Raw genomic sequence first — 13,831 nt, 5'->3', positions numbered from 1 at the left:
GATCCAGCATTGGTTTCAAGTCCGTTATCATCCGCAATCTGCCAGGATGGTAGAATGCATGAACAGAACCCTAAAGTTCAAACTGTCCAAAATGATTCAAGAAAAAGGCAATGATCGGGTTAGTAATTTATCGGCTATCCTGTTAGCCGTCCGAGCTGTTGCATCAAAATCCACCGGGATCTCCCCATTTGAATTAATGACGGGGAGACAGATGTCTGTTCAGTTGCCAAGTGACATTGTACTTCCTAGTCCGCAACAAGCCGTAGTGCAAAGGGATGAATGGTTACAGCAAGCAGTGGCGGATTATAATGAGGTCAATTTGGGCAGTTGCCCCGGGCCCAGTGGGGTTAAGGGGCCCACAGCCCAGGCCAGTAAATTGCCCCATTATAATCCGCCACCGCGCAGGGCCGGATTATAGGCAGGGCAGGCGGGGCTTCATCCCCGGGGCCCCCACCACAAGAGCTTCTAAGGGGGCCCCCACCACATTCCTGCTGGCTGCTGCAATGGCACTCCATCTTCTCCCCACCTAAAAGTGAGTGACCGTGGGGGCGGCATTATGTGCTCTGCTACCAGCAGCATCTACAAGTAGCGTGAACGCTGGTGCTGCTGGTAGCGTGCAAAGGCTTGTGATGAGATCACAGGAGGTAAGGTGTCAGGGCCCCATGTGACCCCTGTCTCCTCCCCTCCTGTGACCTCATCACAGGTCCTGTGCGCACAGCACAGAGCACTGAGAGCAGCCATGTATGTGGAGTGCGGCTCTGCGGATGGAGGTCAGTGCTGGAGGCTCCATTATTCTCTATGTGGAGTGCGGCTCTGCGGGTGGAGGTCGGTGCTGGAGGCTCCATTATTCTCTATGTGGAGTGCGGCTCTGCGGGTGGAGGTCGGTGCTGGAGGCTCCATTATTCTCTATGTGGAGTTGCGGCTCTGCGGGTGGAGGTTGGTGCTGGAGGCTCCATTATTCTCTATGTGGAGTGCGGCTCTGCGGGTGGAGGTCGGTGCTGGAGGCCCCATTATTCTCTATGTGGAGTGCGGCTCTGCGGGTGGAGGTTGGTGCTGGAGGCTCCATTATTCTCTATGTGGAGTGTGGCTCTGCGGGTGGAGGTCAGTGCTGGAGGCTCCATTATTCTCTATGTGGAGTGTGGCTCTGCGGGTGGAGGTCGGTGCTGGAGGCTCCATTATTCTCTATGTGGAGTGCGGCTCTGCGGGTGGAGGTCGGTGCTGGAGGCTCCATTATTCTCTATGTGGAGTGTGGCTCTGCGGGTGGAGGTCGGTGTCGGAGGCTCCATTATTCTCTATGTGGAGTGCGGCTCTGCGGGTGGAGGTCGGTGCCGGAGGCTCCATTATTCTCTATGTGGAGTGCGGCTCTGCGGGTGGAGGTCGGTGCTGGAGGCCCCATTATTCTCTATGTGGAGTGCGGCTCTGCGGGTGGAGGTCGGTGCTGGAGGCCCCATTATTCTCTATGTGGAGTGCGGCTCTGCGGGTGGAGGTTGGTGCTGGAGGCTCCATTATTCTCTATGTGGAGTGTGGCTCTGCGGGTGGAGGTCGGTGCTGGAGGCCCCATTATTCTCTATGTGGAGTGCGGCTCTGCGGGTGGAGGTCAGTGCTGGAGGCTCCATTATTCTCTATGTGGAGTGCGGCTCTGCGGGTGGAGGTCGGTGCTGGAGGCTCCATTATTCTCTATGTGGAGTGCGGCTCTGCGGGTGGAGGTCGGTGCTGGAGGCTCCATTATTCTCTATGTAGAGTGTGGCTCTGCGGGTGGAGGTCAGTGCTGGAGGCTCCATTATTCTCTATGTAGAGTGTGGCTCTGCGGGTGGAGGTCGGTGCTGGAGGCTCCATTATTCTCTATGTGGAGTGCGGCTCTGCGGGTGGAGGTCGGTGCTGGAGGCTCCATTATTCTCTATGTGGAGTGTGGCTCTGCGGGTGGAGGTCGGTGCTGGAGGCTCCATTATTCTCTATGTGGAGTGCGGCTCTGCGGGTGGAGGTCGGTGCTGGAGGCTCCATTATTCTCTATGTGGAGTGCGGCTCTGCGGGTGGAGGTCGGTGCTGGAGACCCCATTATTCTCTATGTGGAGTGCGGCTCTGAGGATGGAGGTCGGTGCTGGAGGCTCCATTATTCTCTATGTGGAGTGCGGCTCTGCGAGTGGAGGTCGGTGCTGGAGGATCCATTATTCTCTATGTGGAGTGTGGCTCTGCGGGTGGAGGTCGGTGCTGGAGGCCCCATTATTCTCTATGTAGAGTGTGGCTCTGCGGGTGGAGGTCGGTGCTGGAGGCCCCATTATTCTCTATGTAGAGTGTGGCTCTACGATTCGTGACCCCCGTCACGTGACGAGGGGGGCCCACAGAGTCTGAACTGCCCCGGGCCCTGGCTACCCTTAATCCACCCCTGACAGCAAGTACAGCAGCACGTTAGACACCTTCAAGAATATGCTGCTTTTCAGATGGCAAAAAGCTGTGCAGATCCTACTGAAAAATCCTACGAATCTACTTTTGTTACAGGAGCTCAGGTCATGGTCAAAAATTTCAGAAGAATAGGACCTTGGTAGCTAATTAAGAAGGTCCCTTTCTTGTTACTCAAATTATTGGCCCCACAGTTTTGGGAGTATGGAGGGGTAGCAAACCAAGGGACAAGGGTGTCAAAATTGTTCACATTGATCAATGTAAGCTTCTTAAGATTTCTACCAAGACTATTGGTAAGAACTGATACTTCGCTTTTTGTTTTTCATAGATCCTTGATGGGACTCTGGAGCCATGAATCCATCGGCGTATCTGGAGATGGAGCTTCACCTTGTTTCTTCACTTTTGGTGTTGACTGAGTATGCTTCTAGACGTGTCGGTCTTTCACGCAGAAAAGATTATGTAACTACAGAATCTGTATGTGTCAAGGAGTGTTGTATAGTGAATAGAGCATTAAGTATTAATATTGCAGCATCATTAGATAACCCTACATTGACCCTGCGCTTAGGACGTGTGCTACAAGTGTAGACATTGTGACCCCATAATGAGTTCAAATGTTTACTCAGTTTACAAATGAGACTACACAGGGTAATTTTTCATACACAAGAGAAGAAAAAATGTCATCAAGAAAATCCAAAAACACTAAATTCAAAGTGCAAAATATATTGTTTTATTGAAAATATCAGGATATTTGGTAAAATGTGAGACAGAGGTCAAAGGACCAAATTGCACATGGGAAAGACTTAGGGCACAGTTAAGGTGGAGAGCACATGGGATATATATAGATTACATTTCAATTTGTTTTGCACTTTGAATTTAGTGTTTTGGAATTTTCTTGATCGCATTTTTCTTCTCTTGTGTATGAATTATTGACAGCGATTGTCCTGTTATGTCGGTAATTAAAAACTCATTCTTTAAAAATTGCATGATAGTGATCACTAATATATTATTGCATTTTTCAATGGGTGATTTTTCCATGAAGTTGTTATGGTACAGGGTAATTGTTGTGTCATGATTGGTAAAGAGTGGAGGGATCCCTTTAGGCTGGAGTCAAACTAACCTGCGCAAAATACGCTCCGTATTTTACATGCGTAATACGGATCAATGACCACTAAATAGTGGTCCGTAGGTCATCCGTAAGCAAGGTGAGGTCGCGTATTTTGCGCATGAGTGTATCAGTATGTAATCCGTATGCAATCCGTATGGCGAGATTTTCTCGCAGCCTTGCAAAATGGACATTTAACGGTTTTGAGGCCTGCAAACAATTTAAATCATTAGCCTGCACCCTATTTATACACTCAGAAACAGGTGGCTGCCTACATTCTGTACATTTGTCACCTTGCTTTCACGAGGTGTGTTGGTGTTCTTTGTGCAGCATGGCAGAGGGTCTGACATTCAATACAACCGAGCAGGTTCTCTTTACCTGGCTTTTGTCACGGCGCTTTGGCCAACCATATCCTGTGATAATGGATCCGCGGAGGAGGAGACGCATGTGGGTACATCCACTTTTGAGGCAACGACTCATAAGAGGTCATTTTCACCGCCTCTATTCGTCTCTGCGGGAGCATCCGGACAAATTTTACCAGTACTGTCGAATGAGCATTTCCACATTTGATCGCCTCTTGGAGACAGTGCGCCCTGGGATAACCTTTCAGGACACTAGGATGCGCAAAGCTATATCTGCAGAGGAGCGACTTCTACTCACAATACGGTATGTACTACACAACCACATTCTCTATGTTCATAATGTGTGTGTTAATTTATGTTTTTTGGCCTTCTTGGACAAAGTTTAATACCCTCATCTTACTCAAAATATGTTTCACCTGACACAGCAGAATGTTACATCTAATATGTACTGCATATCACTTAGTCATTGTGCCACCAAATATGTGTGTGTTGTTCTCTCTCATTTCCTACCAAGTTTGGTCGGCATGTAACTGATTTTTTTTTACTTTAGCAATTCTAACCTGTACTATTTCTGCTGTTCTACAGCTTCCTGTCCACTGGCCTGTCTTATGCCGCCCTCCACCATGAGTTTCTCATTGGAAGATCAACCATTTCAGGCATAGTGAGGTCTACATGTGCAGAAATCTGGACAAGACTCCATCAGGTGGTCCTACCCGAGCCCAGGATGGAAGACTGGTTAAGGATTTCAAGGGACTTTGAGGAGGACTGCCAGTTTCCAAATTGTATTGGGGCCCTGGATGGCAAACATATCAGGGTGCGTAAGCCGCCGAACTCAGGCTCCCAATTCTTCAATTATAAGCAATACTTTTCCGTTGTATTGTTGGCTCTGGTAGACCCTCAATACAAGTTTATAATTGTTGACATTGGGGCCTATGGAAGGACGGGAGACTCTAGAGTCTTCAATACTTCCATAATGGGTCGGCGGCTACGCACCAACCAGTTGGATCTACCACCACCACGCCAGCTACCAGGCTCCCCCGAACAATCAGTCCCTTATGTCCTTGTGGCAGATGAGGCCTTTCAGTTATCACGTAATGTCATGAGGCCATATCCCCGGCGCAACCTTGACCACAGGCGCAGAATTTTTAACTTGCACCTATCACGTGCTAGGCGACTGGTGGAGTGTTCCTTTGGGATTCTTTGTGCCAAATGGCAGGTACTCCAGTCTGCCATTCAGTTGAGTGAGCAAAATGTGAATGAAGTTGTGAAAGCCTGTGTGGTTCTGCATAACTTCACCAGGATACATGATTGTTCCTCCTCTGATGGTGTTGTGCGTAGGCCGGACAATGTGCGCAGGGTGAGACCACCTATCATCCCTCAACGTAGACCGCTCTCTGGCCTCAAAGTGCGTGATATATTCACAAATTACTTTATCTCACCTGAGGGGGCAACTTCTTGGCAAGAGAATGCTGTGTCTATGTTATAATTTGTTTTTTTAAAAGTGTGTCTAAATATATATTACTCAAGCCTTTTTATGATTCTATGAGTGTTTCTTTGCATTGGTTGGTGTCTGTTAGTATGTTGTGAGGGATAGTGAAAAATCACACAGAGACGTTAACTAGAGTAGACAAATTTTTAGTTTTGCCTTTTTTTTTTTGTTTTGCTTAAAGGCAAACATAATTTTGCCATAACACAAATTTGGCAATGGCCAAAATGACCCTTTGTGCCTTCTTTAACTTGGTGTAACATTAACATTACAGAAAAAAACTGCAACAAACATTATGCAATAACAACATTGCTGCATGACTAGAGTAACCTGGATTAGGCAACAAAGGGTGAGCTCCATCACCTAAATAAAGTCAATAAGATAACACTCACATTTCCTCATAATGTTTTCCAATCATAGAAAGATTCCACCATGACAGGCAAGGCTACCTCACATCTTTCACACAGATATTACCTGTCTGTAGAACAGACAATATTTAAGCATGCTATACTGGAAAGGATGAAAATACAAAACTCACTTGTTAAGACATAGAGAGAGCGTGATATTGTGAATGCTGGTCGCCTCAAATTGGTTTACTAGAGAATGCTAATAACAAAGTTGACTACTTAACTAAAGGCAAGCACGCCTTTCCTATGCATTAGCAAGTGATTAGTGTATTTTCATCCTTTCAGGTAACAGTATAGCGCATTTAAATATTCTCTTTTATACACACATGTAATATCTGTGTGAAAGGCGTGAGGTAGCGTTGCCTGTCATGATGGATTGTTTCATATGTTTGGAAAACATTGTTTAAAAATGTGAGTGTTAAATTATGTTCTAAATGTTGGTGAAGGAGAACACCTGTTTTTTTGTCTAGATAAGGCTGGTTTCACATTTGCGTTTTTTTTCGCGGTAATTTAGCGCTAAATAGCGCATGCGTTTTTTTTTCCTATACTTTGCATGGGATGCGCTTATGTGCGCATACACATGCGTTTGTACGCGTTTTACCGCGCATGCGTTTTTTTGCGGTATGCGCTCGGGCGCACAAAATGCAACTTGTTGCATTTTTTGTGCGTCCGATTTGCCTCAAAAAAACGCATGCGCGCGCAATGCGTTTTTTTACAGCAAGACACCCATTATAAGTCTATGGTGAGCATATGTGCGCATTGGCATGCTTATGTATGCGTTTTTTTGCACATGCGTTTTTTTTTTTACCATTAGTTTAGACAATGGAATTTAGGGGTTTGGGTAAAGTTAGGGTTAGTTAAGGGGGTTTAGGGTTAGGGTTAGGGTCAGGGTTAGGGTCAGGGTTAGGGTTAAGTATGGTTTGGTTAAGGGTTAGGGTCAGGGTTAGGGTTAGGGTCAGGGTTAGGGTTAAGTATGGTTTGGTTAAGGGTTAGGGTCAGGGTTAGGGTTAAGTATGGTTTGGTTAAGGGTTAGGGTCAGGGTTAGGGTTAAGTATGGTTTGGTTAAGGGTTAGGGTTAGGGTCAGGGTTAGGGTTAAGTATGGATTGGTTAAGGGTTATGGTCAGGGTTAGGGTTAGGGTTAGGGTCAGGGTTAGGGTTAAGGTTAGTTAGGGTTTGGGTTAGGGTTAAGTATGGTTTGGTTAAGGGTTAGGGTCAGGGTTAGGGTTAAGTATGGTTTGGTTAAGGGTTAGGGTTAGGGTCAGGGTTAGGGTTAGGGTTAGGGTCAGGGTTAGGGTCAGGGTTAGGGTTAAGTATGGTTTGGTTAAGGGTTAGGGTCAGGGTTAGGGTTAGGGTTAAGGTTAGTTAGGGTTTGGGTTAGGGTTAAGTATGGTTTGGTTAAGGGTTAGGGTCAGGGTTAGGGTTAAGTATGGTTTGGTTAAGGGTTAGGGTTAGGGTCAGGGTTAGGGTCAGGGTTAGGGTTAGGGTCAGGGTTAGGGTCAGGGTTAGGGTTAAGTATGGTTTGGTTAAGGGTTAGGGTCAGGGTTAGGGTTAGGGTTAAGGTTAGTTAGGGTTTGGGTTAGGGTTAAGTATGGTTTGGTTAAGGGTTAGGGTCAGGGTTAGGGTTAAGTATGGTTTGGTTAAGGGTTAGGGTCAGGGTTAGGGTTAGGGTCAGGGTTATGGTTAGTAAAGTCATGGTTTGGGTTAGTGTGAGGGGCCACCTAATGTTGGAAAAAAACGCAAACGCGGTAAAAACGCACTAAAAACGCATACAAACGCATAAAAACGCTGCGTTTTTTTCATGCATGCTCATAAAAATGCTTGAAAAAAACGCAGAAGTTGTATGCTTTTGTATGCGTTTTTCAATGCGTTTTTTTGCGGGAAAAACGCGCTGCAAAAAAAAGCAAGTGTGAAACAGGCCTTAGAAGCACCAGTTACATGTAACTGGACATCTCCAAATTTTTGTTTCATAAATCCTCATATGTAGGGGAAGGGGAACGGGGAGGAACAGCCTGTGGGTGCTGCTGGACATTGTGGGCAACATCGCCCTGTGTGGGGCCATACTGTTGCCCATGATGCTGGAATTGTCCTGCCTCCTGGGCCTGTTGGTGATACTGGCCAGAGTAATGATGATGGTGAGGGGCTTCTTGTTGGCTCTGGTAGGCCCGTGGCTCATACCCACCAAGATAGCCAGATCGTCCCCAACCAGGTTGGGACCAGCCTCCAACACTGGGTGGGTACAAGTGGCCATATTGGTGGGGTTGGCTTGAGGAAGACATTTGGGGCTGCGGAATAGAAGGATGGGTAGGGGGAGGAAGGGCTTGAGGTGTTGGCCCACGTATTAGGGGCTGTTCAGACCCTGCTTGACCAAGCATCTGTGTGGATGGTCTCATGCGCATTAAATTTCTTGGTGAGAGCTGCCACCTCTCCAGAAATTCAAACACCTCATATGGGGTATTGGGGGGGGTGCTTGCATCAAGCAGGATCTGAATACATCCCCTAATACGGAGCCTGACCTCACGGGTAAGGGCACGGAGATAAAGGGTGAGGCTACGTGCATAGGCCTCCTCACCATCATCTGTAGTGACTCTGGACAAGTAATTCAGCACCCCAGTGTCCACATTGGTCCTGCTCTCTTGAATGGTGACCTGGCGCCTTCTTCTTGTTCGCCGTGATGTAAGAGCAGCCTGCGGGGAGGGCCTGATCTGGGCAGTTGGGCTGCTGCTCAAGTTGCCCATCTCTTCCAGGATGGGTGAGGTTGCAGCTGCAGACCGTCCTGGTGGTGTGTTGTGTAGGGCAGCCATTGTGTGTTCTGGTGATGCCTCCTCTTCAGCCATCCTTCTTGTAGGGGGAGAAGATGGGCCAGCCACCTCATCCCCTACAGGATCTATAATGGGCTCTGCCTCTGAGGCCGTTCCTCGATCCGTAAGGTTGGATTGAGTTCTGTTATGAAATAGAACAGAGGCAAAAATACATCAATATTTTTGTCCCTGTAAAGTATTTGTGTAATGTTTTTGTGTCATGTGGTGTGAGGTATGTACTTACGGTCTCAGAGCCAGAATTGGGGCGAGGTAGTTCAGCCGGTCATAGTAGATATATTTCCGCTTTACATGGCCAGCATCCCCACTCCTGGACCGCTGCAGGCGTTCCCGGCGGTACTGGTCCCAGATGCTTCTCCACCGTTTCATCACATCTTCCACTGCAATGTGACAGGAAAGATTGTCAAAATCACATATTTGAGAGGTCACATTTTCAAACAGTAGTCTAGGCATGGGGCCTTATGGGGTGTGCGTTCTACCCATGGTGGCATATGTAATTGGGCCGATACCCAGGGTCTCATTAGCTCCCCTGAAACTAATTTTATTGGCTAGGAGGATGAGGAGCTTGTGGCCTAACCCCTAATTATGGCTGTGTGAAGCCACGTGTCACATCCTAATGTAACGGCCTCATGAGGCTAATAAAAGTACATGCACAGGAAGGGGGGTGCTGATTGTAGATTCATTTTATAGCGCGTGCTAACGTTAATTATATTTTTATGGTTGCACTTACGAATTTTATGCTGCTCATCACGTGGTCTGTCACCAAAGTCATGGTACATCTGGCGACAGATGCGCCTCCATGACGCCTCCTTTCTTGTGCGGTTCGCATAGTTTGCGTCGCGTGGGTCCCATATTTCTGGACGCTCCTGCACCAGCACAATTAGTATCTCTACATTAATATATGTGGACGCCATGCTGCTGCTGTACTCCGTGGAGGCGTACTTCCTGGATGTCTGGAGCGCTTTTTGAGCTCATTTGCATGTCTAGGCTTCCTGATGATGGATTTGCCCATTTCCTGTTCACCAGCCAAAAGACCTGCGTATTGCTCGCAGGTCACACGTGTGTTCCGTGTGTAATGCGTATTTTTTGCGCACCCATAGACTTGCATTGGCGTACTACGGGCGTAGTACGCTGACAATCGCAGCATGCTGCGAGTGGCACGGAGCGTAGGATACTGAGGAGAAATATACGCCTGGTGCGAGGGACCCCATAGAGAATCATTTGTCCGTGTCTAATGCGTGCTTTTTGCGCCTCTCACTCTCCCGTATTCCTCGCCAGTGTGACTCCAGCCTTAGTGGGAAAATGGTAAAGAGAAAGACGTCCTGGGGCTGTGCTACTGATTTTACAGTGTACCCTTTACACCCCAAGACCTTGCCCCCAGAAAGTACTACAGACTATCTCGATTTCTTTGCATTATCTACCAATTACACACGGCCCCACAAAGCTTCTCGTTACCCAGCATGGATCAGTATAATATGCCCTCTAGAACTGACACTCCAGTACCATAATTGGTCTAAAACCTTGGGAACAAAGACATACTGATATCCATGATAGCCATCACCCATCGGGGACAGTGCAAATAATGTCTGTAAGGGTCCCGTTTCACATAGCGACGCACCAGCGATCCCGACAACGATATGACCTGGTAAGGATCTCTGGTGCATCGCTGCATGGTCGCTAGTAAGCTGCCAAACAGGCAGATCTCTTCAACGATGCAGCAACGATACGGCGATCCGTATAATGACCTCGGCGGTCGTTGGGACCTTGTCACACAGCAGCTTTTCTGACGACTCATGCCTGCGTCCCTGAGTTCTGCGTCGCCAACGAGGTCGCTCATCGGCGTCAAACACAGCGATGCATGCTGGCCAGCCGGACGCCAACGATCAAAAAATGGCCCAGGACATTCGAGCACGATCAGCGATATCCAGCGGTAACGTTTCAGCGATCTCGCTAATGGTCTCGTTATGTGAGACGGGGCCTTAAAGCGCTGTGGAATTAATGAAGCTATATAAGTGAGTAAAATAAAATAAATGAACAAAAATGGGTTTACCAGCCAGTCATCCTGTTAAAAAAAAAAAGTACAATGTAACATACCGTACTCCAACGTTGGTTTCTCCCCATATATCGATGTGTAAGTTCCTGTGTCAGATGATTCAGAACCTGTTAGTTTTGGAACATTTCCATAAACTGTACAATCAGACCGGTCAGAGAGATTTAATTACTGTAGCCCACAATAAAGAAAGAAGACGGTGATTAAGCAATATGAGGAGTTGAATATCTCTTGGTGGGATGAAATTGTCAAATTTTTCACAGGAAAATTTCCCCCACTCTGAAATGCAGCAGGCCACTTCTTCACACATCCCGTACTCTGGGCGTTCCTCCTAGGTGGGATTGTGTTTGGCTGTCTTCTCTGTATATGTTGCAAGGAAACATTTCTGAGCAGAAATCTAAGCCATGTCGAGGAGCTGTGCCAACTGCAAACCCCTGTCCACAATCACACCCCTTTGTTAAGGTGTTACAGGAGACCCCTTCCCCCAGGGGTTGTAATCCTGAAAGATCTACTCCCCCTACCACTGAGTCAGGTACCGACAGCCCTTCTACCACTGCGTCTCGAGTATATGAAACAATGGATCCTGTTTACCACAATTGTATTACATCACTGTGAAGATTGTACTCTGGATGGAGTACAAGAGGGGGACTTGTAAGAGAATGAGAAGCCCTCGCATTCTGAGCGGCCATGTTGGCTCTAGCAGCCATCTTGTGCAAAGTTAGAAACCAACTGATTTTGCTTCTAAAAAGTTAATAAGATGCACATCTGGAAGCCATAGACAGACTGGAGGCACCAGATGAGATCATGGCCATTAGCAGCTATAGTGGACATACACAGGTTAATTGGATCAGCTGCAGGACAATGAGACAATAGAAAAAGGGTAACATTTGGTAATAAAGAAGTGTATCTGTTGTGATATTGGAAAACAGACATATATAGTAGTCAATATAGTGAGAATTACGGGGCAGGGTTAAGATGTGATTAATGACAGTGGCTAAAGGGCCCGTCACACTAAGCGAGATCGCTAGCGATGTCGCTTAAGCGTCACCGATTTTGTGACGCAGCAGCGATATTGCAAGCGATATCGCTATGTCTGATACTTACCTCCGACCGGCTCCCCCGCTGGTTATCGCTGATCGCGCGAGAAAGTCCTGGGCGTTTCTCGACGGCGGCTTCCTGCTGTGGCGACGAGCGACGCATGGACGCGGTCAGAACGTCATCATTGCCGCGTCTGACAGGTAAGTAACGACCCCCGACCGCTGCTATGTCGCTGGTGAGATCTGCCTGTTTGGCAGCTCACTAGTGACCATTTAGCGATGCACCAGCGATACTGACCGGGTCGTATCGTTGTCGGGATCGCTGGTGCATCGCTAAATGTGGCGGTACCCTAAGAGGAACATGGAGATTTACGAGTTCTAATGGAGTTTGGGGAAAAGAGCCTTAAAGTCATTACACTTAACCATTGTATGTTTTGTCCTTGAATATGTGTTTTTCTCCGCAGTATGATGTTTATCATGTATACGCCCTTTTGCTGCAATGTGCTTTCTTTGTCTCTTTGTCTGTATCATGTATAAAAAGCCCCTACGATATTATTCGGGGCCAGACCATCGCCAGATATCCCAGCGGTACTTTGTCTGTCTGGACTCCTGTTCGTGCCTGCATGCTTCGTCTCACTGACTTTTCTGATTGTTTCTAAAGACATGGCGGCTATTTAGCTGTCAAGCTCATCAATCAGAACAGGGAATGGCAGACGGGTTCAATCCTCCCCTAACTTTATAGTGGACAGTAGAAAATCCATTGGGCTACCCTAAGAAAGGGACGATGTTGCGCATCACAAGAGTAGCACTTTCCATCCATTTCTGTGGGAGTTTTGATAATTACAGAGCCCAATTTCTTGATAATTATCGTAGCTCCCATAAGAAATGAATATACAGAGTGAGCTGCGCGTGAGTGATCGCCTCTCCATCATGGACAGTTTGTGACGAGTCTGGAGGAAACTATGCGTACACGGGTAAGTAACTGGCTTAGTGAAAGAAAGCAGAGGGTGGTTATAAATGGTATATTCTCTAACTGGGTCGCTGTGACCAGTGGGGTACTGCAGGGGTCGGTGTTGGGACCTATTCTCTTCAACATATTTATTAACGATCTGGTAGAAGGTTTGCACAGTAAAATATCGATATTTGCAGATGATACAAAACTATGTAAAGCAGTCAGTACAAGAGAAGATGGTATTCTGCTACAGATGGATCTGGATAAGTTGGGAATTTGTGCCGAAAGGTGGCAGATGCGGTTTAACAATGATAAATGTAAGGTTATACACATGGGAGGAAGGAATCAATACCCCCATTACACACTGAACGGTAAACCACTGGGTAAATCTGACCTGGAGAAGGACTTGGGGATCCTAGTTAATGATAATCTTACCTGGAGCAGCCAGTGCCAGGCAGCAGCTGCCAAGGCAAACAGGATCATGGGGTGCATTAAAAGAGGTCTGGATACACATGATGAGAGCATTATACTGCCTCTGTACAAATCTCTGGTTAGACCGCACATGGAGTACTGTGTACAGTTTTGGGCATCGGTGCTCAGGAAGGATATAATGGAACTAGAGCGAGTACAAAGGAGGGCAACAAAATTAATAAAGGGGATGGGGGAACTACAATACCCAGAGAGATTAGCAAAATTAGGATTATTTAGTCTAGAAACAAAGACGACTGAGGGGCGATCAAAAAACCATGTATAAGTATATAAGGGGACAATACAAAAATCTCTTTGAGGATCTGTTTATACCAAGGAAGGTGACGGTCACAAGGGGGCATTCTCTGCGTCTAGAGGAGAGAAGGTTTGTCCACCAACATAGAAAAGGATTCTTTACTGTTAAGGCAGTGAGAATCTGGAATTCCCTGCCTGAGGAGGTGGTGATGGCGAACTCACTCGAGGGGTTCAAGAGAGGCCTGGATGTCTTCCTGGAGCGTAACAGTGTTGTATCTTACAGTTATTAGGTTCTTTAGAAGGACGTAGATCTGGGGATTTATTCTGACGGAACATAGGCTGAACTGGATGGACACATGGCTTTTTTCGGTCTTGCTATGTTACTATGGGTCACATTCTCAAAGAGATGCAGACCTATTTGTAGGATCTATCATGAAATGTATCATGCACTTACTTAATCTATACATGAAAAAGATGGAAATATCCCCTCTAAAGGTA

At 47.0% G+C, this 13,831-nt stretch overlaps 1 protein-coding gene across 1 annotated transcript in view; it reads left to right on the top strand.

Moving 5' to 3' along the window:
* The first annotated feature begins 754 nt into the window (after nt 1-754).
* Nucleotides 755-13,831, top strand: part of LOC141100304 (interleukin-1 beta-like) — a 38,504-nt gene continuing 25,427 nt past the window's right edge. Inside the window, exons 1-2 of the mRNA XM_073588684.1 lie at nt 755-770; nt 2,726-2,871. The gene's annotated coding sequence lies outside the window, so the exon portion shown is untranslated. The remainder of the gene's footprint in view (nt 771-2,725; nt 2,872-13,831) is intronic.

The sequence above is a fragment of the Dendrobates tinctorius genome, unplaced genomic scaffold (assembly GCF_039654945.1).
Source record: "Dendrobates tinctorius isolate UK_male_01 unplaced genomic scaffold, ASM3965494v1 ptg000104l, whole genome shotgun sequence".
Classification (NCBI taxonomy): domain Eukaryota; kingdom Metazoa; phylum Chordata; class Amphibia; order Anura; family Dendrobatidae; genus Dendrobates; species Dendrobates tinctorius.
Note: the sequence above shows the minus strand (reverse complement) of the source record. Positions and strands in the feature narration are given on the sequence as shown.